This window comes from Cebus imitator, unplaced genomic scaffold (genome assembly GCF_001604975.1).
Source record: "Cebus imitator isolate Cc_AM_T3 unplaced genomic scaffold, Cebus_imitator-1.0 Scaffold166, whole genome shotgun sequence".
In the NCBI taxonomy this organism is placed as follows: domain Eukaryota; kingdom Metazoa; phylum Chordata; class Mammalia; order Primates; family Cebidae; genus Cebus; species Cebus imitator.
Window position 1 is genome coordinate 2036466 of NW_016107481.1, and position 27700 is coordinate 2064165.

Genomic DNA, 27700 nt, shown 5'->3' on the forward strand with positions numbered 1-27700 from the left:
AAAAGAGACAGAGTCTTGCTCTGTCACCCAGGCTGGAGTGCAGTAGTGCAGTTCCAGCTTACTGCAACCTCCACCTCCCAGGTTCAAGCAATTCTTGTGCCTCAGCCTCCCTAGTACCTGGTATGACAGGTGTGTTTCACCTCACCCAGCTAATATTTGTATTATTAGTTGAGTCAGCGTTTTGCCATATTGGCCAGGCTGGTATCAAACTCCTGGCCTCAAGCAATCTGCCTGCCTTGGTCTCCCAAAGTGCTGGGATTACAGGCATGAGCTGTGCCTGGCCCCATCTCTATAGTTTAAAAATTAAGAAAAAGGAAGGCTGTTTAATATGTTACTTTTGTACCTAACTCCTTAGCAAAATCTGTCTGCCCCATTTTTCAGAGTAAATATAACTATTTCACCTTCTGCATTTTTCTTTAATGTCTTACTTTCCTCCTTGCCTAGTTTCATCAGCTAGGGCTTCCAAAATAATAGTGGTAACAGAGGGCATTCTTTTGTTCCAAAGGTTGATGGAAGCTTCTATTGCTTCCATCCCTTACAAATGATGCTGGGCTTTGGCTTGATGGGTGTGTGTCTGGGTGTAATCTCCTTTATTGTGTGTAATTTAAGGAAGTATCCCTCTTTCTAATTTGATGTTTATTTTACAAATTTTGTAGTAAATTTTGTCAAATGCCTTTTCAACATCTACAATTATGATTTTTAACATATTAATATAAGTGAAATGAAAAGATGTCCTAATTTTGAGCCATCCTTTTCACACTGTACAAGTCTTATTTGGTTTAGGTAAGTTTTTTTAAGCCCCATTGGGGTTTATTTGTTAATATTTTATTTTGGATTTTCATACATTGATTTTTATGTAAATGTCTTATTTTGTTTTAGAGATAGGGCCTTGCTCTGATGCCCAGGCTGGAGTGCAGTGATGTGATCACAGTGTATTGTAATTTTAAACTCCTGGGCTCAAGTGATCCTCCTGCCTCAGCCTCCTGGGTAGCTGACACTACAGGCACGTGCCACCACGCCTGGCTAATTTTTAAATTTTTCATAGAGACAGAGCCTTGCTATGTTGTCTAGGCTGCAGTTCAGTGTACATTGTAGATGTGAATATTTATTGGTCTTTCTGCTGGAATCATTCCCTCTCCCATCTGTTTGTGTTTAAATTCTGGGCATGCACACACACTCCACCTGCACCCCCTAACTACAAAATACTGATGTTGTCCAACCTGCCTTGAGAAGGGAGAACTGTTTTTCCCTCTTTGTATCTCTGCTGGTGTCCATTCCACTGCTGTGTTTTTGGAAATACTTGACCCACAGAGTGTGGGAGGCAGGAAGGGAAGGCTTCTGCATTTCCTTTGTGGACCCGACATCATGGATCCATTAAGCATATTGGGAAATCAGCAGGTCAGGTGGCTGCACACTCTAGTTGCCTCTGACTCTGAATTGCTCAGGGCCCCCTGCGTGCCAGTGGTTTGCATTTCTTTGTGAGTTGCCTCTTCACTCATATTCCTAGGCCGAGTTCCCCAAAACAGTGGCTAGCACAGCACCTGTAACAGCTGTGGGTGCATTTCTGATCTTGCATGACTTGATTTACAGGGTGTTTGGAACAGGAGCTACCTATTATGGCTTGGGATATGGCTACAGTTTACTTGATTTTCTTTCATAAAGTAACTGGTAGAATATGTGGCATAAGGCTATTATTGCAAAAGCAGAAGTGGTGGGGGGTGATTGAGCTTGGGCAGCATTGGGAGATAGACAGGTCCACATCAGCACCATCCTGGGCATTTGTAGGTTATATGACCTTGGGGGAATCCCCTCAACTCTCTGAGCCTTTGTTTCTTCCCTCATTGAGGAGACCATCCATTGCTCATTGGACTATTGTAAGGTTTAAGATCAAACATCTTTCAAGGTACTTGGAGCAGTGCCTGGGCTCGGGGGTCTTTAGGCTGTAACCATAGCAAACACTCAGATCCCAGCCACCCTGCCTTCTCTTCCCTCCAGCGTGGAAATGTGGAGGACCAACCTTCTCATTCCCATTTACCCTGGAGTTCTTCCTTCTGAACTTCATCTAGCACCTGCTGTGCATGAGGGGTTCATGGGTGGGGAGGTCAGGGACAGCCAAGTCTGGCATCTGGCCCTCACCTTGCCTCAGTCCCTGTGGCTGACACCTGGCCCTTTGCTCTGGAATCTGGACCCTACAATCTCCTACCAAAGGCTCAGCCCAAAGAGGGCTCGAGGGCACCCCCTATTGCTGAGAAGATTCTGTAGCTGCCCACGTCTCCCCATCTCCTGAGTAGATGATCAGCCCCAGCAATCCAGAGACACATTCTTGCATTCTGCTAGCTTTATTTTTCAGTTGAAAACTCAAAGGAAAATGTTATGTTCCAAAAGGAAGTAAAACAAAGTTTGAATGCTGTAGCCTGGGGGCCCAAGTTCACAGGTGCCCCTACCAAAACAGAGGTCCTCCAAAGCATTAGGTCCCAGTGTGACTACCCCAAAGAGAACAGCTCTCTACCTGGGCTTCTGAAGAGCTATCAGTCCCCTCAAAGAACTTCCTGCCTTGAGAGACCCCTGGATCAGGCAGGGAAAGCCAGGACCAGGCAGCTGAGAACATGGCTTTGTGTCCCCCTCTGCACAGTCAGTGTTCTGAAGTGGTGGCTTCCCACGTGGCTGTTGAATGAGTGAATAAATGCCTTGGGCATGAACAGGAGCCAGGTAGAGCAATCTCTGAAGGGCTGGGACTCGCTGGCCATGCTGTCTCTTAGTTTACAGTGGAGATGTGGAGGAAGTGGGAGAATTACCCAGACCAGTGGGAGAGTTTCGTGTCCTCAGAAGTATTTTGAGTGCAATGGCAAACAGCTCTTCTTCCCTGCATTTGAAGCACATGCCGTTCTGAGTTTCCCGGCATTCCATGCTGGTTATTCTGTCCCAGCCAAGAATCTTGCCCTTGTCAAGGAGCTGGAATGAGAGTAGAAGGTGATGGAGTTTGAAGTCTTTGGCAGCCTAGTGCTGGCTTAGATGAAATCTCAAACTGTAAAGAAGAGAGAAGAAAAGTAAGGCCAGGCTATGGGCCCCAAAGGAGAGGGGCCCCTGCTATTTCCTGAGATAAATTATGCTGGAGCCCCTATTACAGCCCCTGGCCCTCTTTATTAAAAGGACAACTCTCCTTCCACTCCCACCCATCTCCCTCTCCCCTTTCTGTAAGAGCAGCAGGCACAGGTTGATGAGTCCCTAAACCTGCCAGGCCTTTGCCAGCAGTGGTGTTAGGCCCAGACTGCTGAGTTCCTAGGAAATTGAACAAGCATCTATGGAGCACTCACTTCATGTCAGGCTCTGCCACCAGCACCCTGGAGACAGAAGACTAAGACATACTTCCCAGCCTAGAGGAGGGTGGAACCTTAGCACATGATGTATTGGGAGCTTGGGATGCATCCAACCCAAAGTGCAGGCTAAAGGGAACTCTCACTGTGTGTGTGGGATCTTCAGTGCAGCTTGCAGTGGAGGCTGCTCTGTTTCCCCATCAAGTGTGGTGGTCAAGGGCACAGGCTGGACACTCAGAGCTACCAGGGTAAGGAAGCGCTCTTCTATCCCTCATCTGCTAGGAGAACTGTTTAAAAGATGGGCTTAATTTAATTTTTTTGAGATAGAGTCTCACTCTGTCACCCAGGCTGGAGTGCAATGGCTCACTGCAACCTCTCCCTCCTGGGATCAAGCAATTCTGCCTCAGCCTCCTGAGCAGCTGAGATTACAGATGCCTGCCACCACATCCAGCTAATTTTTGTATTTTTAATAGAGACAGGGTATGGCCAGGCTAGTCTCCAACTCTTGACCTCAAGTGATTCACCTGCCTCGGCTTCCCAAAGTGCTGGGATTACAGGTATGAGCCACTGCACCCTGCTATTTATTTTTTTGAGATGGCGTCTTGCTCTGTTGCCCAGGCTGGAGTGCAGTGGCACAATATTGGCTCACTGCAACCTCTGCCTACTGGGTTCAAGTGATTCCCCTGCCTCAGCCTCCTGAGTAGCTGGGACTACAGGCATGAGCCACCACACCTAGCTAGGAAGTGCTCTTCTATCCCTCATCTGCTAAGAGAACTGTCTAAAAGATGGGCTTTAGGTGGCCTTTTCTGCCATCTCTTTTCACTACATTCCATTTTTTTTTTTCAGTATGTAATTTTCAGTAATTAGTAAATTAGCTGATTGGCTAAATTAATTACTAAACTACAAATTTAGTGATTAGTAATTTTAATAATTTCTAGTTCCCTGCTGAAATCTATAATCTCTGTCTCATAAGCCTACTATCTGAGCCCTGTGGGTCTGTGTCTATTATTGTCTGTCTATGCTAGTTTTTACACTTAGAATTATACCTCCCTAAGAGTGTTTTTTATAACTATGGTGTTCATAATCATATCATCATGCCCAGCACGGAGGTGCTCAATAAATATACATTTCCAATGTAAAAAATTTTAAATGTGGTAAAACACAAAAAATTTACCATAACCATTTTAAATTACACACATCAGTGTAAGTACATTCATATTTTTGTGCAGCCAAACTCTGGAACTCACTAAATCCTGCCAAACTGAAACTCTGTGCCCATTGAATAAGCCACTACTGGCTCTCCCAGCTCCTGGCTGCCACCAGTCTACTTTCTGTCTCTGTGAATCTGATTACTCTAGGTCCTTCACATAAGTGGAATCATACAGTATTTCTTTTTGTGACTGGCATATTTCACTTTGCATAATGTCCTCAAGGTTCATCCATGTGCTAGCATGTGTCAGAATTTCCTTTCTTTTTAAAGCTGAATAATGTTTGACTATATGGAGAGACCACATTTGTTAGTTTATCTGTCAGCGGGCACTTGGGTTGTTGCTATCTTTCAGCTCCTATGAATAACGCTGTGCTGAGACCAGTTCAGCCATGGATACCCCAACCCAGGCCGCGCTGAAGGAATTAAGAAACAGACACAGAGATAGAGAGCAAAAGGTGGATTCAGAGCAGAGCACCAGGGGTCTCGCAGTCTTTCGAAATGAGAGTCCAGAGCAGACTCTGACCTATGTATTTATTCTTGACTTTCTAGTGACAAGTTTTACAAGTGGATGCCCTGTGTTCTTTCATTGGTTAAAGGTAAACTAAACAGGCATCTAGTGTATATTTACTATAGGTTAAAGACAAACTAGAAAGCACTCTTTCTGAGGGAACAAAGGAAAGGGTCACATATCCTGTGTTCAAAGAACTAATTCCTCTGGCATGAGACATATTTATATTGGTTACTGTTTTATAATGCTTTGAGCAGTTTTCTGCTTTGGGGGCAGTTTTCCGCTTTGCGGGGGGGGGCGACTAGGTTTCCCTTGTAGCCGCTCTCAATAGGATTTCTCGGCATACAATATGATTTCTCACACATGTCAGAATTTGCTCTCAACAATGCTGCTATGAATGTCAGTGTGTAAATGTGTGAGGCCGTTTGAATTGTAGAGGGTACATACCCAGAAGTGGAAATGCTGGTTTATATGGTAATTCTTTGTTTTGAGACAGTCTTGCTCTGTCACCCGGGCTGGAATGCAGTGATGCAATCTTGGCTTACTGCAACCTCTGCATCCTGGGTTCAAGTGATTCCTATCCCTCAGCCTCCAAAGTAGCTGGGATTACAAGTGCACCACCACGCCTGGCTAATTTTTGTGTTTTTAGTAGAGTCAGCATTTCACCATGTTGGCCAGGCTGGTCTCAAACTCCTGGCCTTAAGTGATTGGCCTGCCCAGCCCTCGGAAAGTGCTGGGATTACAAGTGTGAGCCACCGCACCTGGCCTATTTTTAACTTTTTGATGAATTGCTATACTGTTTTCCATAGCTGCAGCTCCATTTTAAACTCCCAGTAGGAGTACACAAGGGTTCCAACTTCTCAGCATCCTCGCTAACACTTGTTATTTTCTGTGTTGATTACAGCCATCCTAATGAGTCTGAGGTGGCCTCTCAATGTAGGTTTTCTTTCTTTTTTTGAGATGGAGTCTCATTCTATCACCCAGGCTAGAGTGCAGCGGTGCAATCTTGGCTGACTACAACCTCCACCTCCTGGGTTCAAGCAATTCTCCTACCTCAGCCTCCTGAGCATATGGGAGTTCAGGCATGTGCCACCACACCCAGCTAATTTTTCTATTTTTAGTAGAGACGTGGTGTTATCATGTCAGCCAGGCTGGTCTCAAACTCCTTACCTCAAGTGATCCGCCCACCTCGGCCTTTCAGAGTGCTGGGATTACAGATGTGAGCCACCATGCCCAGCATCTCCACGTGGTTTTGGTTTGTTTCCCTAATAATAGTGATGATAGGTATCTTTTTATGTGCTGATTGGCCATTTGCATCTCTTATTTGGAGGACTGTCTATTCACGTCCTTTGCACGTTTTTGAACTGTTAGTTGGGTTTTTGTTGTTGCATTGTGAGAATGCTTTATCTATTCTAGATGGGAACTATTTCACATGTAATTTGCACATCTGTCCTGTCATTCTGTAGGTTGCCTTTTCACTCTGTTAATAGTATCCTTTGTTGCAATCCAATTTATCTACTTTTACTTTTGTTGTTTGGGCCTTTGGTATCATATCCAAGAAATCATTGCCAAAGGAAGCTCTCCTTCTATGTTTTAAGGGTTGGCGGCTGGGAACGGTGGCTCATGCCTATAATCCCAGCATGTTGGGGGGTCGAAGTGGGTGAATTACGAGGTCAGGAGTTCAAGACCAGACTGACCAAGATGCCCTGTCTCTACTAAAAATACAAAAATTAGCTAGGCATGGTGGTGGGTGCCTGTAATCCCAGCAGTGAGCCAAGATCACACCACTGCACTCCAGCCTGGGTGACAGAGTGAGACTCCATCTCAAAAAAACAAGAGTTGTATAGTTTTAGATCTTACACTTGGGTCTTTGATTCATTATTGAGGTTTTCTTTTTTTTTTTTTAACGTGATGTAAGGTAAGGGTTTAACTTCATTCATTTGCCTGTGGATATCTAGTTTTCCCACACCATTTGTTGAAAGACTGTCCCTTCCCTGATTGAAAAGTCTTGGCATCCTTATTGAACTCATTTGACAGTGTGTGTAAGGCTTTCCTTCTGCACACTGTATTCCATTCCACTGGTCTCTCTGTATGTCTTTACTGCCATACCACACTTTTGACCACTGTAGCATTTAATAATACATTTTGAAATTTGGAAGTAAAAGCCTTCCAACTTTGTTATTTTTCAAGATTGCTTTGGCCATTTGGATCCCTTGAAATTGTGTATAAACTTTACACAATTTATAAGGATGGATTTTTTTCTGTAATTGAAGAAAAAATGTCACTGAGATTTTTGAGAGCAATTAAATTAAACCTGTAGATCACTTAAAGTCATACTGACATCTTAGTGAAACTAAGCCTTATAATCTATAAATATGAGATGACTTTACATTTGTTGTACAACCAGTCTCTGGAACTTTAAATCCTGTCAGACTCTTTGCCTCCTGGTTAAGTTTATTCCTATTTTATTCTTTTTGATGCTATTGTAAACTGATTTTTTTCTTTCTTTTTCTTTTTTTTTTTTAAGATGGTGCCTCACTATGTTGCCCAGGCTGGAGTACAGTGGCTATTCACAGGCATAATCATTATAAAAACTGACAGCATTGACCTCCCAGGCTCAAGCAATTCTCCTGCCTTAGCCTCCCAAGTAGCTGAGACTAAAGGGCTCCACAACCAAGCCCAGCAGGAACTGTTTTCTTAATTTCCTTCTTGGATTGTTGACTGTTAGTGTTAGAAATGCAACTGACTTTTGTATGTTGATTTCGTAATCCTGAAACTTGGACAAATTATTAGTTCTAACAGTTTATTTTGTACAGTGTTCAGGATTTTCTACAAAGAAGATCATGTCATTTGTTAACAGAGAAAATTTTACTTCTTCCTTTCCAATTTGGATGCCTTTTCTTTTTCCTTTCTTCCTTAATAGCTCTGGCTGGGATTTCCAGTACTGTGAAACCAGGCATCACTGTTTTCTTCCTCATCTTGGAAAACTTTGTCTCTCATCATTGAGAATGATATTAGCTGGAGGTTGTTCATATCAACTTTATTATGTTGAGGTTGTTTCAATTCTAGTCAGTATGTTTGTAATCATGAAAGGATATTAAACTTCATTGAATGCTTTTTCTGTACTAATTGAAACAAATTGTCATGTGTTTTCTTTCCTTCATTCTGCTAATATGATATCTTACATTGATGTTTATATGGTAAGCACCTTTACATTCCAGAAATAAATCTCACTTGATCATGTTGTATAATTCATCGATGATGCTGTTGAATTCTCCTTATTAGTATTTTCTTGAGAACTTTTGCATCTGTGTTGATCAGGGATAGTGGTGGGTTTTCTTCTGCTGCTTTGTCTGCCTTTGGTATCAGTAATGTTGGCCTCACAGAATGAGTTTGGAGGTATTCTTTCCTCAGGGTTTTGGAAGATGAGCAGGATTGGTATTGGTTTTGTAAATGTTTGGTACAAGTCACCCATGAAGCCATCTGATCTTATATACTTTTCTTTCTTGTCAAGTTTTTGGTCACTGGTTCAATCTCCTTGGTAGTTATAGGTTAGTTTTTCCATCTTCTATTTCATTTATTTCTGTTCTAACCTTTATTATTTCCTTCCTTCTCCTAGCTTTGAGTTTAGGCTGTTCTTTTTCTAATAATTTAAGGTACAAAGTCAGGATTTTGGTTTGAGAGCTTTTCCTTTTTCTTTTATTTGACAGAGGGTCTTGCCACTTGCTGAGTTAGTCTCAAACTCCTGGGCTCAAGCAGTTTCTGGCCTCAGGCTTCCAAGTAGTTGGGATTATATAACAGTGTCACTATGCCTGGCTGCTGCTGCTGTGTGTGTGTGTGGGGGGGGGAGTTGGGGGAAATGGAGTCTAGCTGTGTCGCCTAGGCTGGAGTGCAGTGGTGCAATCTCTGCCCACTGCAACCTCCTCCTCATAGGTTCAAGTGATTCTGCTGGCCTCAGCCTCCCAAGTAGCTGGGATTACAGGTGCCTGCCACCATGCCTGGCTAATTTCTATGTTTTCAGTAGAGACAGGGTTTCGTCATGTTAGCCGGGCTGGTCTTGAACTCCTGACATGAGGTTATCTGCCTGCCTCAGCCTTCCAAACTGCTGGGATTACAGGTGTGAGCCACTGCCCTGGCCAGCTTTCTTTAATGTAAGTATGTACAGCTAAAAATTTCCCTCATAGTACTGCTTTTGCTGCATCTCATAAGATTTGATACATTTTGACTCAAAATACTTTCTAATATTCCTTATTATTTTTCTTTGATCCATAGTTTTGTAGTATGTTGTTGAATTCCCATAGATTTGTGAATATTCCAATTTTCCTTCTACCATTATGATTTCAGTCATTTAAAAGGTATTAAATATTGCTTTGAGGCCTAATATATGATCTTTCCCAGAGAACATTCCACATGTACTTTGAAGAATGTGCATTCTCCTGCTGGTTGAACTCATCTGTGTATGCCTGGTAGGTCCAATTTGTCTATAGTATCGTTCAAGCCCTCTGTTTCCTTCTTGATCTTTTGTCTGGGTGTTGTATCCATTATTGAAAGTGAGTTATTGGGCCAGGCACAGTGGCTCATGTCTGTAATCCCAGCACTTTGGGAGGCCAAGGCAGGTAGTACACTTGAGGTCAGGAGTTTGAGACCACCAGACTGGCCAACATGGTGAAACCCTGTCTTTACTAAAAATATAAAAACGTGGTGGCAGACACCTGTAATCCCAACTACTTGGGAGGCTGCACCACTGTACTCCAGTCTGGAGGACAGAGCAAGACCATGTCCCAAAAAGATAATAAAAATTGTCTTAATTTCTTCCTCTTTTTCTTATGAGAGTTCATAAGATGCCTTTATGTTGAAACTTATAACCACCTTTTAATTTGTCCTTCAAAATTTAACTGTAATTGGTGACTGCTTTTCTTAAATACTTCACTGTGTCCAAGAAAGGGGAAGAATTTAGCCCTTGATTAAAAAATAAACCCAGCTGGGCTGGACACGGTGGCTCATACCTATAATCCCAGCACTTTGGGAGACTGAGGCAGGCGGCTCATGAGGTCTGACGTTTGAGACCATCCTGGCCAACATGGTGCAACCCCGTCTCCACTAAAAACACAAAAAAATTAGCTGGGCATGGTGGCACATGACTGTAATCCCAGCTACTCAGGAGGCTGAGGCAGGAGAATTGCTGGAACCCTGGAGGCAGAGGTTGCAGTGAGCCATGATTGTGCCACTGCAGTCCAGCCTGGGTGACATAGCAAGACTCTGTCTCAAGAAAAATAAAAATAAAAAATAAACCCTAAGAGGAAGGGAGAGGACCTTAACTGCAGATAATAGCCCATTTTTACCCTGTGGTTATAAATCTTCTGAGTTGCTTGTCATCCCAGATGTTCTGCTGATGGCCGTAGTAGCTGACAGTTTTTTATTTACACAGTCAGAACAATGAGTGCTTCTGCTTGATCCCCAGATTCTCCAAGCTTCCCGTGGAGCCACACCACCTCCTGTCTTGGCATTCGTGAGTCCAAGGCTGCTTCCCGAGCAGGTCTGGTTGGTAGACCATAACATTGATTCCTGCCTCTAAGCCTCACTTTATTCTCAGCAGCCACCGCCTTTTTGGTACTAAAAGAGTGCTTTTTACAGTGCACTCATAAGTGGATGTCGAAATCACAACCTGGCCGTTTGGATGTTCAACTAATGCTTTATGCCGTGGAGTCCCTGGAACTCAGCAACCCGTGCCGGAACTCACCGGAGCTCAGGTGTGCAGCACTACCTTATTTCTCTATGGCTGGGAGTGAAAACAGTGTTCATGCATTTGTTTCCCATTTGTTACTTTGAAGGTTTTGTTCTGTGAGACAAGGTCTCACTCTGTCATGCAGCCAGGAGTGTAGTCATGGCTCACTGCAGCCTTGACCTCCCAGGTTCAAGCCATCTCGCCTCAGCCTCCCAAAGTGCTAGGAATACAAGCATGAGCCACTGCACCTGGCCTACCTTTGAGCTTTGAGTTCTTTATGTATTCTAGAGATGAGTCTCTGGAGATGAGTCCTTGGTCTGATAGGTGGTTTGTAAATGTTTTTTCCAATCTGTAGCGTATCTTTCCCTCTTCCTAATTGAGTCTTTCAGAGAGCAAAAATGTGGTCTCCCTTGCAAATACTCTGCCACTGCAGCAGGAAGGCAGACACAGACAGTACGTAAATGAACATGTGGATGTGCCCCTTGGTTAAGTGTCCACTTGTGGTCAAGAGATCTCTAGACAGATCAGTGCTGAGAGATTATTTCATTAAGTGATAGTTGAGCTGGGGAGCAACTCTAACCTCATCCTTACTTTCTCTTACTCCACTGTCTTCTGTTGCTGCTGGTGGGAAAGCAATTGTCAACATGTTCTTCCTTCTTTCCACCCTCCTCAGTAGCTTTTAGGACATTTTCTTTGCCTTTTCTGCAATTTTGTTTTGATGGGTCTAGGTATGGATGGATTTATTGTATTGGGGATTGTGCCTCCTGACTCTAAAGTGTCCTGGGTCCTGTCTCTGTTTTCATTCTTGAATTTTTTTTTTTTTTTTTTTTGAGCCAGACTCTCACTCTATCATCAGGCTAGAGTGCAGTGACGAGATCTCGGCTCACTGCAACCTCCACCTCCTGGGTTTCAGCATTTCTCCTGCCTCAGCCTCCCGAGTAGCTGGGATTATAGGTGCACACATCCAAAACCGGCTAATTTCTGTACTTTTAGTAGAGATGGGGTTTCACCATGTTGGCCAGGTTGGTCTTGAACTCCTGACTGTAGGTGATCCACTCATCTTGGCCTCCCAAGTGCTGGGATTACAGGGATGAGCCACCACACCCAGCCTGGAATTTTTGAGACATGTTGGATCCTCTCATGTTATCTGCCCTTTGCCATATTTTCCAATTGATCAATTTTCTCTTCTGCTGTTGAATTTGTTAAGTTTTAAATGTCTATGAATGGCAGCCACTAATTCTGGCATCTGAAGCTCTTGGAAGTCCACTCCTCTTGTTGCCACTGACTTCTATGCTCTTTTAGTGGGGCTTTGGCTGTGGCAATCATATGCAGCACTGTCTGAAGATCTCAAGGTAGCTAGTGTTAGAACTGAATTAGAGGTCCACCCTGGTAGTGGGAACAAACCCCCACACATCTGCTCACAGAAGTCATCTTCTGTGATGAAGATTTTTGTGGTATGAGAGCAGAGGGAAAACAGGGGCTGAGCATTGTCCCTAAATGGTGGTGGACATTTAAATCCCTAGTGAGGCCGGGTGCGGTGGCTCATGCCTGTCATCCCAGCACTTTGGGAGGCTGAGGCAGGCGGATCACCAGAGGTCAGGAATTCATGACCAGCCTGACCAACACGGCAAAACATCATCTCCACAAAAATACCTGCCTGTATTTTTGCGAGGCTGAGGCAGGAGTATTGCTTGAACCTGGGAGGTGGAAGTTGCAGTGAGGCAAAATTGTGCCACTACACTCCAGCCTGGACAGTTCATAAATAAGACAGATAATCAACTCACAGTTCTACAGGCTGTACAAGCATAGCTCCAGCATCTGCTTGGCTTCTGGCGAGGCCTTAGGAAGCTTACAATCACAGCAGAAACAGGAGGGGATGCAAAGACAGAGAGGAGATGCCAGGCTCTTTATAAACAAACTGCTCTCATGTGAACTAACAGAGCAAGAACTCACGCTTCACCAAATGGAGGGTGCTAAGCCATCCATGAGGGATGTACCCCCTCTAACAAACGTGAGATTTGGAGGGGACACACATCCAAGCTGTGTCAGGCTGTAAATGTTTTGTTTTGACTCTTAGCTCCTTGAATGACAATTATTTGTCCTCCCTGGCAAGAGAGAAAGAGACGGGTTTTCCCTCCGGCTGGAAGGCAGATGCCAGACAGGGGGCAGAGTGCCAGCTGGCTAGGGCAGCTTACCACACTGTGGAGGAGGGGCCAGGGACACAAAACTGGGAGCACACAGGTGGATGTAGGTGGCCACCAGAGTGCAGGCAGGCTGGAGCTCCCAGGTGCCACAGGGGTCCTGCACACACAGGCTGAGGAATGGTGCAGGGTCCACCTGAAATCAGGGCTACCTAGTCACTGTCCCTACCCTGGGAAGTGGCATGGAGGAGGGAACTAGGCTAGATTGGGGAAAGGGCTTTCTGTGCCCCACGGGCCAGGCTCACACTCACCACCCAGAAGCAATTCCCCAAGCTGGAGTGGGGGTCCTGGAGGAACACCCGGCTGGCGGGGCTCTGTCCTGGGCAGGTCTCCTGAGTCTTCTTCGTGGCCCCGCAGTCACCATCCACCTGGTGGGACAGACACAAGACTCAGGCCTCCCGCTGGACCATGTGGCTCCCCCACATACATCGGCCTCAGCAGGAGACTCCCCCCAACCCTGGGCCTGCAAAGACTGCTGCACAGCCAGCAGGCCACCTGCCTCTCCTGGGACTCTGCAGCGAGCAGCCCTCAAGAGCCTCAGCCAGAGGGAGGAAGGGCAGGTGCACCTGCTCACCTGTCAGGCCACGCTGAGCTCCTCCAGGATGCGGGCCACAGAGCCGTCCGGCAACATCAGCTCATTGCCTGCTTCATTGTCATTTGTGCCTAGAAGGCCGGCAGATATGCCTGTGGGGAGGAGGGAAGCTGAGGAGGTCCTGAGAGCCCGTCATCCTCCCCCAGGGGGCCTCTATGAGAGGCGAGCCTGATGCACACCGAGGAGTGGTAGAATCCTGCCTCCTGGAGCCCAGGGCTCTAGCACCAAACCCTCATCAGAGGAGGGAGAGAGCACAGGGACTGAGGACAGCGTGTGTCCCCCCAACCCCTCCCCATGTCCTCAGCTCAAGTGGCCAGAATCCAGGCCTGCCATTTGTGTTCCTTGGCAGAGGGACCACAGAAGGGCCAACTCCACCCTGGAGCCACATATCCCAGGGATGAGAGCAGAAGGCCCTGGGCGTCAGTGCCATCATTTCAACCACAGCCGCTGCCTACAGCCCGGGGACCTGTCGCACTGGAAGCTGAGAAAGGTGCATCCCGAAGAGGCTGTTGGTGGTGGGGCCAACCCCGCCGGAGCCCAGACTCACCATGGTGCCAGAGGCCCAGAGTCAGGCTGCAGAGGCCAGTGGGCACGTCACAGGAGATGGAGACCCCCTTCCTCACTGGCCAGCTCAATCCTGAGGATGTCCCTCCTTGTCATGGCAGGAGGCAGCTGGGGGTCTGGACAGCTCTCCCCCGGCATGGAGGAGTTGTACTGCCTGTAGGCCTGTGGGCCAGAGCGGGTGGGCAGGAGGGCTGACCCACAGACAGGGGACAAGCTTGGAAGGGCCGTTCCCTCAGGTGACCTGCCACAGGCACAGGTCTCCAGGGGAAGCTCAGGCCTCTCCTCCTCACCTGCAGGCTGGGGTAGAAGATGAGGTTCATGTGGTTCAGCTCCACAGTCAGGGCCATGAGCCCCGAGCCTGTCCGACTCAGCATCAGGGAGAATGTGTTGTGAGCAAAGCCTTGGGCCAGAAGGAAGCTGCTGCACTGGGTACTGAGGTCCCATACCCAGCCGTCGAAAGTCACCACATGCTGGGCCCCGGCCACCAGGGCATGGTCTAGGGAGAAGCAGCCCCAAAGACAAGGTGAGTGGGGCCAGCTCCACCCACCACAGTGGGAGCCCAATGCTTACTGGGCACCCCGATGCCTAGAGCCCCAGCTTAGGCTGCCCTGAGGCCAGGAGTCCCCCTCCCCTGGTGCAGCAGCCAGAGGCCCAGCAATCCCCGCCCCCCCCCCACTTCAGGATGACATGAGCTGAAGGGCTACGAGGAATCAAGTCCTGAGACCCACTACAAAACTGCTGTGCTAAGTAACAAAGCCTGGCTCAGAGGCCACAGTCATACCTCTGTTTACATCAGATGTCCAGAGCAGGCATAGCCATGGACCCAGCAGGCAGACTGGCAGCTGCAGGGTTTCGCTTTAGGATGATAAAAATGTTTTAAAATCGATTGTGGTGAGACATGCACAACTCTGAATAAACTAGAAGCCACTGAATCATGCACATAAAATTCACAGATCGACCAGGCACAGTGGCGCTAAGCCGTCCCAGTGGTTTGTGGGGCTGAGGCAGGAGGATCACTTGAACCCAAGAGGTCAAGGGTGCAGTGAGCCGAGATCGCACCACTGCATTCCAACCATGACAACGGAGACCTAGTCTCAAAAAAACAAACAAAATAGCAACAACAAAAAAAAAACAGATGATACAAGTCATCCGTTTAATCTCAAGGAATCTACTGGGGGAAAAAAGACATTAAGTGGATGGCCAACGGCTCCCTCAAACATGACAGCGGTGTCCTGCAGACCTGCCCTCTTCAGGTTAGGGAAGAGATGGCCTGTGAAGGAGGTCTGACCAGTCCAGCCAGTGCGGCCCCTGAGCTGTGCCTTGGGGGTGCTCGTGCCTGTGGCAGGGAAGCACCATCTATGGTGCACAGCCAGACACCTGTTGGCCAGGGCCAGCATCCCAAGGGAGGCACTACCAGCCCTGTGGTCAGCTGTCAGAACTGAGGGGCACAGAGAAGCCCATGGTCACACACAACTTGAAGACCAGGCTGTTTTCTACAAGATCAGCGTGCTGCTTAGACCTGACTACACCCACGCTTCTAGGGAGCCCTAGGCCTCCATGTGAGTCCCACACAGATAAACCACTCCTTGCCAAACCTGGGTACCGTGGCTCCCCCACGGACCTGAGGGGTGCCCTCATGCTTTAAGAACTGTACATGCCTCTTACCCATGTGAGTGAGCCACGTGGTTACCTGCATTTCATAGTGGAGGAATCCAAGTCCACAGATGTCAGCAGACTCACCTGAGCCACACACAAGCTCCCCAGGAGCCCAGAGCTGGTCACCCCAACACCGCCTTTGGCTGCAGGTCACCCCTGACTGGTGAGTCTGAACTCACTTAGTGCCCTTCCAGCTGTAATAGGAGGTCTGCCTCCTGCTTCAGCAGAGCCCACAGGGAGGGAGCTGGCCTGAAGCCCTAAACAGCCCACTATACTCCTCTGCTGGGCCAGGCCTCATATTCTGGACAAAAGCAGGATGTGCAGCCTCAGCCCTAGTCCCTAGGATCTTGGGAAGTCCAGTAAGCTCTGGGCCTGGTACCGTGATGGCACGAGCCTTTGCAGGCTTCCCTGTGTCCCCACAGTACCTGCCCCTCCATGGCCCTGCTGCTGTGCCCATGGGGCAGGGGGGTCCCAGGGAGGAGGGCAGCACAGCCCAGGGCAGGACTCACACTCCCAGGGACTCTGCAACACACGGCATCTGAGCCGGTAGAACTCGGCCAGCATGTTGGTCCTGGACAGCTCTCGGAGCAGCTGCAGCAGCTTCTCCACCAGGTAGCTGGTCACCCGGGCCACATCCAAGGGCTCATCCCCCCAGGCAGCAGTGGCAGTGTCACCACCACTGAGTAGTTCCTAGAAGGAACACACAGGACGGGACAAGTCTCTGTGCCTGGCCGAGCCTTGCTTCCTTTGGCTGCAGAGGGGGAGCTTTGCCATGGACAGCATGGGGGTGCCTCTCGGGGAGGGGCTGTCCTTGTTCTAGGAAATCCCATATCGAGGTGGAGGAGGACAGAGGCCGGCATGACAGCGGAGGTAGGGGATGAGGCCGGGACAGAAACAAGCTGCCCTATTTTGAGGACACAGATGTCTGATGTCATGCCTGATTTGCCCCCTGGGTCTTGGGCAGCATGGGGCCTGTGTGTGGGGATGCCAAGGAGAGGAGCTGGAAGGTGTAGGAAATTGTTTTGTTTTTTTGAGACAGAATCTCATTCTGTGTCGCAGGCTGGAGTATAGTGGTACTATCCTGACACTGTGACCTCTGCCTCCTGGGTTTAAATGACTCTCCTGTCTCAGCCTCTGGAGTAGCTGGAACTACATGCACTCACTGCCATGCCTGGCTAATTTTTGTATTTTTAGTAGAGTCAGGGTTTCACCATGTTGGCCAGGCTGGACTCGAACCCCCGACCTCAAGTGATCTGCCCAAAGTGCTGGGATTACAGGCATGAGCCACTGTGCCCAGCCAACAGGTCTAGGAAATTTCTACAGTTGAGGGGGGGCCTGGAACTTCCTCAACATGTAGAGTAGGGTCAAGCCTGTGAGATCTGAATGATCAGGAGATCTTGGCTCACCTGGGGGTATAGTGGCAAGAGGAACATTGCTCACTCTGTTGTTGGGTCAGTGGAGGGGGTGCAGGGGCAGGTGGCCTCACGTACCTTCTAGGGAGTCCAGAGGCCCTGCAGGCAGCTGGTGGCAGAAAGCAGCCTCAATGCCCTCCCTGCCAGTTGAATCCATTTTTTGGCACCCCTACTAGATCCCACTGACCAGGTAGGCGAACAACCAGGCAGGTGATTCTTCAACCAAGCCAAAGCCCTGCCCTGGGAGCTCTTCCCTTCCTCAGCCTACATTCTGACCTCAAGGCAGCAGGAGCAGGAACTTGTATTACATGGAGCCTCTTCCCCATGATGCGGGTTTAGTCCCTATTCTACAGCTGGGGAAACTGAGGCACACAGAGCCGACGCAGAGGAATCCCGTTAGAGGCAGAGCCGGAGTCCAGACGCTCTGCAAGACCACCAGGATGGAAGAAGTCACCTATCTGCTTGAAAAGGGGATAGAGGTTTTAAATCTTCTCCCCAGGATGGAGGAGACAGACACAAAACTTCAACAAAATGACAAGGGCTTCAAGTGACTCACTAAGTTCCATCCAGGTACCCTTGGGTAAGAACCCTTGAAAAGCACCTACTAAGATGAAAATTAGCCTGGATAACATAGTAAGACCCAACTCCACAAAAAAAAGAAAAAAGAAAAAAATAGAAGGGCATGGTGGCGCAGGCCTTAGTCCCAGCTACTTGGGAGGCTGAGGCCAGAGGATCACTTGGGCCCAGGGGTTCGAGGCTGCAGTGATCTAGGATCATGCCATTGCATAGAAGACCTTGTAAAAGAAAGTGGAAAGTGGGGGAGGGAGAAAAGGGGGGAAGAAAGGGAGGGAAAGAGGCAGGAAGAGGAAAAGAGAGGGAATAGAGGGAGGGAGACAAAGGAAAGAAAAGAAAAAAGAAAGGAAGAAAAGAGAAAAGAAATGAGAAAAACATATAAACCTTGTGGCCAGGGAATTCCACTGTTAAGAATTTACTCTGCAGAGAGAATGGTGTTCACCTCAGAATAATTGTAAGAGAGGAAACCTGGGAAAATCTCAAGAGCACTTCATTATGAAACTAGCTGAAAACATTCCATTCCGTGGACTATTACGTGGTCATTCACACTACACGGGAGACGCTGATTTTTTTTTAAGTGGATATATTAACTCCACGTGCTGATTGTGTGCATAGATCATCTCAGAAAGGAATCACCAAAACAACCCTAACAGTGGTTAGCTTTCAGGAGGGGTGGGAGAGCAGCTTTAAGGCTGCACCAGCACCAACCAATAGAACTTTTTGCAATGAGGACCATGTTTCCGGGCCATCTGCAGCTGTGGAGCACCTGACATATGGCCCATGCAGCCAAAGAACCAAATCTTTCATTTTCTTTAATGTTAATTCATTTAGATTTTTTTTCTTTTTTGAGATAGAGTCTCGCTCTGTTTCCCAGGCTGGAGTGAAGTTGCGTGATCTTGGTTCACTGCAACCTCTGTCCCCCAGGTTCAAGCAGTTCTCCTGCCTCAGCTTCCCAAGTAGATGGGATTACAGGGGCTTACTACCACATCTGGCTACTTTTTGTGTTTTTAGTAGAGATGGGGTTTCACCATGTTGGTCAGGCTGGTCTCAAACTCCTGACCTCAGGTGAGCCACCTGACTTGGCCTCCCAAAGTGCTGGAATTATAGGCATGAGCCACCATACTCGGCCTCACTTAGATTTCAATAAACACATATGCCACTGGCTGCCATATGGGAGACTCAGTTCTATACTCTTTCATAGCTTTTGAACTTTGAATCATTTAAATGCATTGCCTATTTTTTTATTTGTAGAACTTAATAGACTAGTATTTAGATTGTATTAATTTAAATGAATTCTACAATAGAATTTAAATTGTACCAGCAAATGCTGATATATAAAAAGATTGCCAAGGTGCGTGTGTGTGTGTGTGTGTGTGTGTGTGTGTGTTAAGTGTGTATGTGTGTGTATATATATATATATATATATATATATATATGTATGTATATTTCCTTTTTTTTTTTTTTGGTCAGAGTCTCGCTCCGCCACCCAGTCTGGAGTGCAGTAGTATGAACTTGGCTCACTGCAACCTCTGCCTCCAGGGTTCAAGTGGTTCTCCTGCCTCAGCTTCCTGAGTCACTGGGATTACAGGCACGCACCACCATGACCAGCTCACTTTTGTATTTTTAGTAGAGAAGGCGTTACGCCATGTTGGCCAGGCTGGTCTTGAACTCCTGACCTCAAGTGATCCACCTGCCTTGGCCTCTTAAAGTGCTGAGGATTACAGGTGTGAGCCAGCATGCCTAGTCACAAAGGTGTATTTTTGAGTAAAAAGACCAAGGTACAAACAAAAAATAGGGAAAAGCTGGGCATGGTGGCTCATTCCTGTAATCCTAGCACTTTGGGAGGCTGAGGTGGGAAGATCACTGGAGCACAGGAGGTCAAGGCTGCAGTGGGCCATGTTTGCACCACTGCCCTCCAGCCTAACAGAGCAACACCCTGCCTTAAGAAAAATTAAAATTAAAAAACCAAAACCTCAGCATGACGATATGTGCCTTCCTCAAAACTTGTTATGATATCATCACATCACCCATCTGATGTGAAAAAGAAAAAATAAAACCCAGAAACGCATTTGCAAATCTATAGTATTATGCGTTGTCCTGTGTCTCCCTGAAAGATGCTGAAGCCCTATGCCGCAGGGTCTGTGGATGGGACCTTATTTAGAAATAGGCTCTTCACATGTGATCAAGCTAAGCTGAGGTAATGAGGGTGAATCCTAATCCTGTGTGCCTGGTGTACTTATAAAAAGGGGATGTGTAGACAAAGACACCTACAAAGGGAAGACAATGTCAAGACAGAGACAGAAGGCCGCCTACAAGCCAAGGAACTCTGGAGGCTGTGAGAATCCAGGAGCGAGACCTGGGACAGACCCTCCCTCACAGCCTTCACAGGAAAAACAAACAACCAAAACCCCATTGATTTCAGACTCCCGGCCTCCAGAACTGTGAGAAATCTCTGTGGTTGAAGCCACACAGTTTAGGGTACTTTGTTAAGGAAGTGCTGGGAAATGAATGCAGAGTTCTTGGGGCATGCATCAACACTTCTGCAGGAAATTTGGGACATGGCATGCTTGAACTTACAATTCATACCTTTCTCTGCTCTGAATTCTTTTTTTGAGAGACAGGGTCTCACTCTGTCACCCAGGCTGGAGTGCAGTGGCACAAGCATGGCTCAGTGCAGCCTCCACCTCCTGGGCTCCAGCAATCCTCTTGCCTCAGCCTCCTGAGCAGCTGAGACTACAGGCACATGCCAGTATGCCTAATTTTTAAAAAATGTTTTGTAGAGATGGGGTCTTGCTATGTTGCCCAGGTTTACCTGGAACTCCTAGCCTCAAGTGATCGTCCCACCTTGGCCTCCCAAAGTTCTGGGATTACAGATATAAGCCATTGGACTGGCTTGCCTTTTTTTAAAAAAAAAAACAGAATCTTGCTCTATCACCCAGGCTGGAGGGCAGGGACATGATCTAAGCTAACTGCAACCTCCACCTCCTGGTTTCAAGCAATTCTTTTGCCTCAGCCTCCCAAGTAGCTCGAATTATAGGTGCCTACCACCACACCCAGCTAATTTTAGTATTTTTATTAGACACGGGGTTTCACCACTGGGCCAGGCTGGTCTCGAACTGCTTACTTCAGGTGACTCGCCCACCTTAGCCTCCCAAAATGCTACGATCTTGGCTGACTACAACCTCTGCATCTGGGTTCAAGCAATTCTCCTGTCTCAGCCTCCCAAGTAGCTGGGATTACAGGTTCCTGCCACCATGCGCAGCCAGCTTTTGTACTTTTAGTAGAAACGGGGTTTCACCATGTTGGCCAGGCTGGCCTTGAACTCGTGACCTCAGGTGATCCGCCTGCCTCAGCCTCCCAAAGTGCTGGGATGACAGGCATGAGCCACTGCGCCTGGCCTACTTCTATTATTATTACATTGTAATATGTAATGAAATACTTACACAACTCACCATAACATAGAATCAGTGGGAGCTCTGAGTTTGTTTTCCTGAAACTAGACGGTCCTTTCTGGGGATGACGGGAGACAGTGACAAATCAACAGGCATTAGATCCTCATAAGGAGCTCACAGTCCAGCTCCCTCACATGTGCTGTTTACAGTAGGGTTTGCGCTCCTATGAGACTAACACCACCACCACTGATCTGACAGGAGGTGGAGCTCAGGCCGTGATGCCAGCAATAAGGAGTGGCTGTGAACACAGATGAAGCCTCCCTCGCCCGCCCGCTGCTCACCTGCTGTGCTGCCTGCCCAGTTCCTAACAGGTGAGCCGGGAGCGGTGGCTCATGCCTGTAATCCCAGTGCTTTGAGAGACTGAGGCGGGTGGATCACCTGAGGTCGGGAGTTTGAGACCAACCTGACCAACATAGAGACACCCTGTCTCTACTAGAAATACAAAAATTAGCCTGGCGTGGTGGCTTATACCTGTAATCCCAGCTACTTAGGAGTCTGAGGCAGGAAAGTCACTTGAATCCGGGAGACGGAAGTTGCAGTGAGCCAAGATCACACCATTGCATTCCAGCCTCGGCAACAAGAGCGAAACTCCGTGTCAAAAAAAAAAGAAGACCGGGCGCAATGGCTCACACTTGTAATCCCAGCACTTTGGGAGAAGGAGGAGGGCAAATCACCTGAAATAAGGAGTTTGGGACCAGCCTGGCCAACATGGTGAAACCCTGTCTCTACCAAAAATACAAAAATTAGCCAGGTGTGGTGGTACATGCCTGTAATCCCACCTACTTAGGAGGCTGAGGCAGGAGAATTGCTTGAAACTCAGAGGTGGAGGTTACATTGACCCGAGATGGCACCACTGCACAGAGTGAGACTCTGTCTCAAAAAACAAAAACAAAAACAAAAACATGCTACAGACTGCTACTGATCCGTGGCCAGGAGGATTGGGGACCCCAGCTGTAGACAATATGTAATGATCAAATCAGGGTAACTGAGACAGTCATCACCTCAAATATTTGTTTTAGGAACATGAAAATCCTTCTCTTCTAGCTATCTTGAAATATTCAAATAAATTCTCATTCACTGTAATTTCCCTTGTGCACTATTGATTACTGTAACTTATTCCTTCTATCCAGGCCTTCTTGTCTTTCATTCGTTCTTTTTTTTAAAAATTATTTTTATTTATCTCTGAGACAGTCACTCTTTCTGCCAGGCTAGAGTGCAGTGGCGTGATCTTGACTCACTGCAACCTCCACCTCCTGGGTGCAGGCAGTTCTTCCTCAGCCTCCTGAGCAGCTGGGATTACAGGTGTGCACTACCATTTTTAGTAGAGATGGGGGTTTCACCATGTTGTTCATGCAGGTCTCGAACTCCTGACCTCAAGCAATCCACCCACCTCAGCCTCCCAAAATGCTGGGGTTACAGGCATGAGCCACAGCACTTGGCCATTCATTCATTCTTACATTCATTCCTTCCACTAATAACTACTGCCTGGTTATCATATATCTGGTGGGGTTCCAGGCTCTGGGGAAACAGCAATGAGCAAAACAAAGTTGCTGCTCTCTTAATGGATTCATCATTCTAATGAGGGGGAAAGAGACAGGAGATCCATAAACAAACCATTAACACAGACAGCACATCAGATGGAGAGCGCTATGAAGAATAAATACTAAAGCAGGTGCAGCCAGGTGCGGTGGCTCACACCTGTAATCCCAGCACTTTGGGAGGCTGAAGTGGATGGATCCATTGAGGTTAGGAGTTCAAGACCAGCCTGGCCAACATGGTGAAATGCCATCTCTACTAAAAGTACAAAAAAAAAAAAAAAAGAGCCAGGCATGGTGGCACCTGCCTGTCATCCTAGCTACTCAGGAGGCTGAGGTGGGAGGATTGCTTGAACTCGGGAGGTGGAGGTTGCAGTGAGCTGACATTGTGCCATTGCACTCCAGCCTGGGGAACAGAGCAAGACTCTGTCTTCAAAAATAAAAAAGAGAAATCAGGTGCAGGTAGAGTGCACTAGCACGAGCAGGGGTGCTGTGGTGGTGGAGAAGGTGGTCAGGAAAGGCCTCTCTGTGAAGGTGATAGACGTGAGGGCTGAGCCTGGGGACTCCTGGGGAGAGCAGCACTGCAGGGCTCTAGGTGTCGGTGCCATTTGTGGTCCTTTCGTTTTGTTTTGTTTTTGAGATGACATCTTTCTCTGTCACCCAGGCTGGAGTGAAGTGGCACAATCTTGGCTCACTGCAGCCTCTGCCACCCAGGTTCAAGCCACCTCAGCCTCCCAAAGAGCTAGGATGGCAGGTGTGAGTCACTGTGACTGGCCTATGTATCGACATTGTTAAATTTTTCCAAAAGCTATGCTTTAGGCAGGTTGTTTTAACAGCCATCCAAAATAAATTACAGAATGGCAGGACAAGGATCACGTCAGTGACAGGGTGGCTGTGGACATCTGCTGGCCAGCAGCAGGGAAGCCACTGAGACCCCGGATTCTACCTCTGCAGCCCGCCTGCACCTGAACCCTCTTCCCCACATCAGTAGAAGCCTGGAACTCTCAGAACAGCAGACCTCATCAGCCACTGCCACCTTCACCAGAATGATGTGATTAATTCGTTCATGCAGAAGACAGCAGGAACCCCGAGAGAACAGGATCCAGAATGTGTGGGTTTTGATGGACAGGGTGGTAGGATCTGGGAGGCTCCACCTACCTCACCTCCTGACCCCCACACTCCTTCCCCAGTCCTGCTCGGCATAGAGACTAGAGTGATATCACCAGAAATGTAGATGCTTGGAAGGACACCAGCGACACGGAGAAGAGGCCGGAGGTCCGCAAGGCGCCCAGCTCCTGGCCTCGGATGCCCAGGACTCTGTCCAGAAAGATTCCCTCCCAGCCATGGAACTTGATGGTCCTCGAGTTCCTGAGGATGGAGCTGGTGAGCCGGGCCCGTGAGTCCTTCTGCCTCATTTGCTCTCCTGGGATTGGAGGGAAGAGAGAGATGAAGACACAGCTGGTCCAGAATTCTCCCCTGCACCCTGACAGTCACCCTACAGCAAATCCCACTGATCTCACCAAGTGCGTCCCAAAGCTGTCTGCCTCTCCGCATCTCTGACCCTCAGTCCTGATCCATCCACCATCATTCTGTGCCTGGACTCCTGCAGGAGCTGACCTGGGACCACTGCCCTGGGGAGGCAGCTTCCGATGCCTGGAGAACAGAGGATGCCTCTGAGCCCACCTGGGTATGGCGCTGATGATCAGGAAGGCTACCTGGAGGTGGGTAATAACTGAGCTATATCTTTTTTCCTTCCTTTCACATTTTTGGTGGAGTTGGGGAGGGGTCTCACTATGTTGCCCAGGCTGGCCTCAAGCTCTTGGGCTCAAGTGATCCTCTGCCCTCAGCCTCCTAAAGTGTTGGGATTACAGCCTGAGCTACACATTAAATGACCAGGAGGTGGGTGCTGGGCAGGCAGAGGATGGGGGGATGGAGCTGGGAAGAGGGAGGGGAGGCTTTGAGACAGGGGGCAGCATGCCTCGGAGGACACAGTGTGGCCAGAGGAGTGCGTGGGCAGGTCACTTGGCACTTTAGGGTCAGGCAGGAGTTTGGGGTCTCCCGTGCTTCACTGGGGGAGGGGGGCATCATCAGAAGGCAGGTGCCTGGAGAAGGGTTTTTGTTACTTTTTCAGATGGAGTCTTGCTTTGTTACCAGGCTGGAGTATAGTGGCGCAATCTCAGCTCACTGCAACCTCCGCCTCCTGTGTTCAAGTGATTCTCCTGCCTGAGATTCTGGAGTAGCTGGTATTATAGGTGCCTGCCACCATGCTCAGCTAATCTTTGTAGTTTTTAATAGAAATAGCATTTTGCCATGTTGGCCAGGCTGGTTTTGAACTCCTCACCTCAGGTGATCCACCCGCCTTGATCTCCCAAAGTACTAGGATTACAGGCGTGAGCCACTGTGCCTGGAGGAGGCCATGCAGGAGGCTGGAGAAACAGTCCAAGTGACAGATGGACATTGGGACAGCTGGGCCTAGAGAGGAAATAAGTTCCTTCCCTCCATCCCTCTCCCTCCCTCCCTCCCTTCTTCCCCCCTGCCCTTTTTCTTCCCTCTCTTTTTTCCTTCCCTCCCTCCCTCCTCCCTCTCTTCCTTCCCTCCCTCATTCCTTCTCTTCCTCTTTCAACTCTTTCCTTCCCTCCATCTGTCCTCCCCTTTCCTATGTGTCCTTGCCTCCCTCCTTTTCACTCCTTCCCTCCCTCCTATCTCCCCTTCCTCTCTCCTCCCCTCCTCCCCTCCCACCTATCTTCGGTAGTTCTCAAACCCTGATCCGGCACCTTCTGCATGCCGAGCACTAACTAGTTACTGAGTCTGCCACAGGGAGTGGCCCTTGCTGCTGCGGAGCTTCCAGTCTAAGGAGAGCGAGGCTGTCAGCCCCTGCCAGGCACTTCCTGCAGGCCCTTTAGGAAGTGGGAAGTGCTGGGGAAAAGCAAAATGAACCCAGGACAGGCCAAGGAAGAAAGCTGCTGGGAGGACAGGGATGGGCGGGTCGTGTCCTTGCTGGATGGTGGTGAGGGAGGTGGCCCTGACTGCAGGGGGTGCTGGAGGGGACAAGGGTCTTCTGGAGGGAGGGTGGTCCAGGCAGAGGGAACAGCTAGAGCAGATGCCTGTAGAGATGTGTGAACATCAGGCAGGTGTGGGGATGGGGAAGGGGGGTAGATGGGAAAGGAAGGGAGACGGGTGGAAGGTGAGGCTGGAGGCAATGAGGCAGCTCAGGGCAGGCCTGGTGGGCCACTGTGGGGCCTTTGGCTCAGACTGAGGAAAATGGGGCCGCTGTGGGCCTGAGCAGAGGAGGGTGCAGTGGATTCAGCTCACGCAGGGTTCCTGTGGCTGGAAGTAGAGAGAGGCTAGGGCAGAAGTAGGGAGTGAGCCAGGGCCTTGCTGCTGGATGCATTTTTAAGGTGATGCCAAGCAAATCTGCTGACTGATGGGGTGCAGGAGAAAAAGGCATTGATCTGACCCAGGGCCTGGGGCCTGAACACTAGAGGGAGGAGTCGCCATCCATTGCGATGGGGAATGAGCGGGGCAGGTCTACACAATGGGCAACTCACAGAGACAAGAACAAAGCCAGACCCCTGGCTCCCACTCAGCTCTCCCCTGCCCATCGCTCACACCAGGGCCTGTGTCTCCCTCCCTACGGCCTGCCTGCTCCATCCCTTTCCCAAAAGCCAAACCTAACAGTGATTCCTCTTCTTGGTGATGAAGAAATTCAGAGGGAGGAGGCTCAGGAAGACAGCGATGGCAGTGAGGGCAGAGGGGACAGAGGGCACAGAATGTCAGATTCCCAAGGAACCCAGCTGCCAGAGGTGTGTGAACCACAGCAACTCCATCTTGAATAGGAGCTGGTTAAAAGGAGGCTGAGACCTACTGGGCTGCATTCCCAGGCGTTGAAGGTGTTCTAAGTCACAGGATGAAATAGGAGGTCAGCACAGGATACAGGTCACAGAGACCTTGCCGATACAACAGGCTGCAGTAAAGCAGCCAGTCCAAAACCCACCAAAACCAAGATGGCCAGGAGAGTGACCTCTGGTCGTCCTCACTGCCACATTGCCACCATCACCATGACAGTTTACAAATGCCATGGCAACATCAGAAAGTTGCCCTGTACGATCTAAAAAAAGAGGAGTCTTGAACAATCTACCCCTCGTTCAGCATGTCATGGAGAAATAACCCTAAAGATGGGCACCAGTGCCTTCTGGGCTGCTCTATGGAGTAACCATTCTATCTTTACTTTCCTAAAAAACTTGCTTTTTCAGGAAAGAATAAACTTGCTCTGTGGCTCACACCTGTAATCCCAGCACTTTGGGAGGCTGAGGCAGGTGGATCACCTGAGGTCAAGAGTTCGAGATCAGCCTGGCCAACATGGTGAAACCCCATCTCTACTAGAAATACAAAAATTAGCCAGGTGTGGTGGTGAACACCTGTGATCCCAACTACTTAGGAGGCTGAAGCAGGAAAATCACTTGAACACGTGAGGCGTAGGTTGTAGTGAGCCGAGATCACACCACTGCCCTCTATCTAGCCTGGGCAACAGAGTGAGAGTCCATCTCAAAAAAAAAAACAAAACAAAAAAAACAAACCTAAAAACCAACCAAACAAAAAAAATGTGCTTTCACTTTATGGAGTCACCCTGAATTGTTTCTTGCACGAGATCCAAGAACCCTCCCTTCGGGTCTAGATCGGGTCCCCTTTCCTGTAACACAGCTGCAGATCCTGAAGGAGGTCAGACTTGGGTCCTAAGATGCGGAGTCGAGGAATGTGATAAGGGCAGCCACCAGGTCCCAGGGATCTGGGCTCAGGGGGGTCTGCTAGGTCAGGAGGCGCCTGCTGAATACAGGGTCCTTCAATGTCAGGGAGGGGAATGACCCACTTACACAATTGGGAGAGGGTTATATTCGAGACAGAACATGCACACACAAGGAGGACTGCGGGGTGTTCCTGGACACAACAGTGAAGTTGAG

General features: G+C 48.5%; 1 long non-coding RNA gene across 1 annotated transcript; it reads right to left on the reverse strand.

Moving 5' to 3' along the window:
* Window positions 1-2543: 2543 nt before the first annotated feature.
* Window positions 2544-13288, reverse strand: LOC119473537. Its single transcript, XR_005202755.1, has 3 exons — window positions 13210-13288; window positions 12953-13094; window positions 2544-3025 (listed from the first exon to the last, which is right to left on the reverse strand). It is a non-coding gene; the product is annotated as an uncharacterized LOC119473537 (long non-coding RNA).
* Window positions 13289-27700: the final 14412 nt, after the last annotated feature.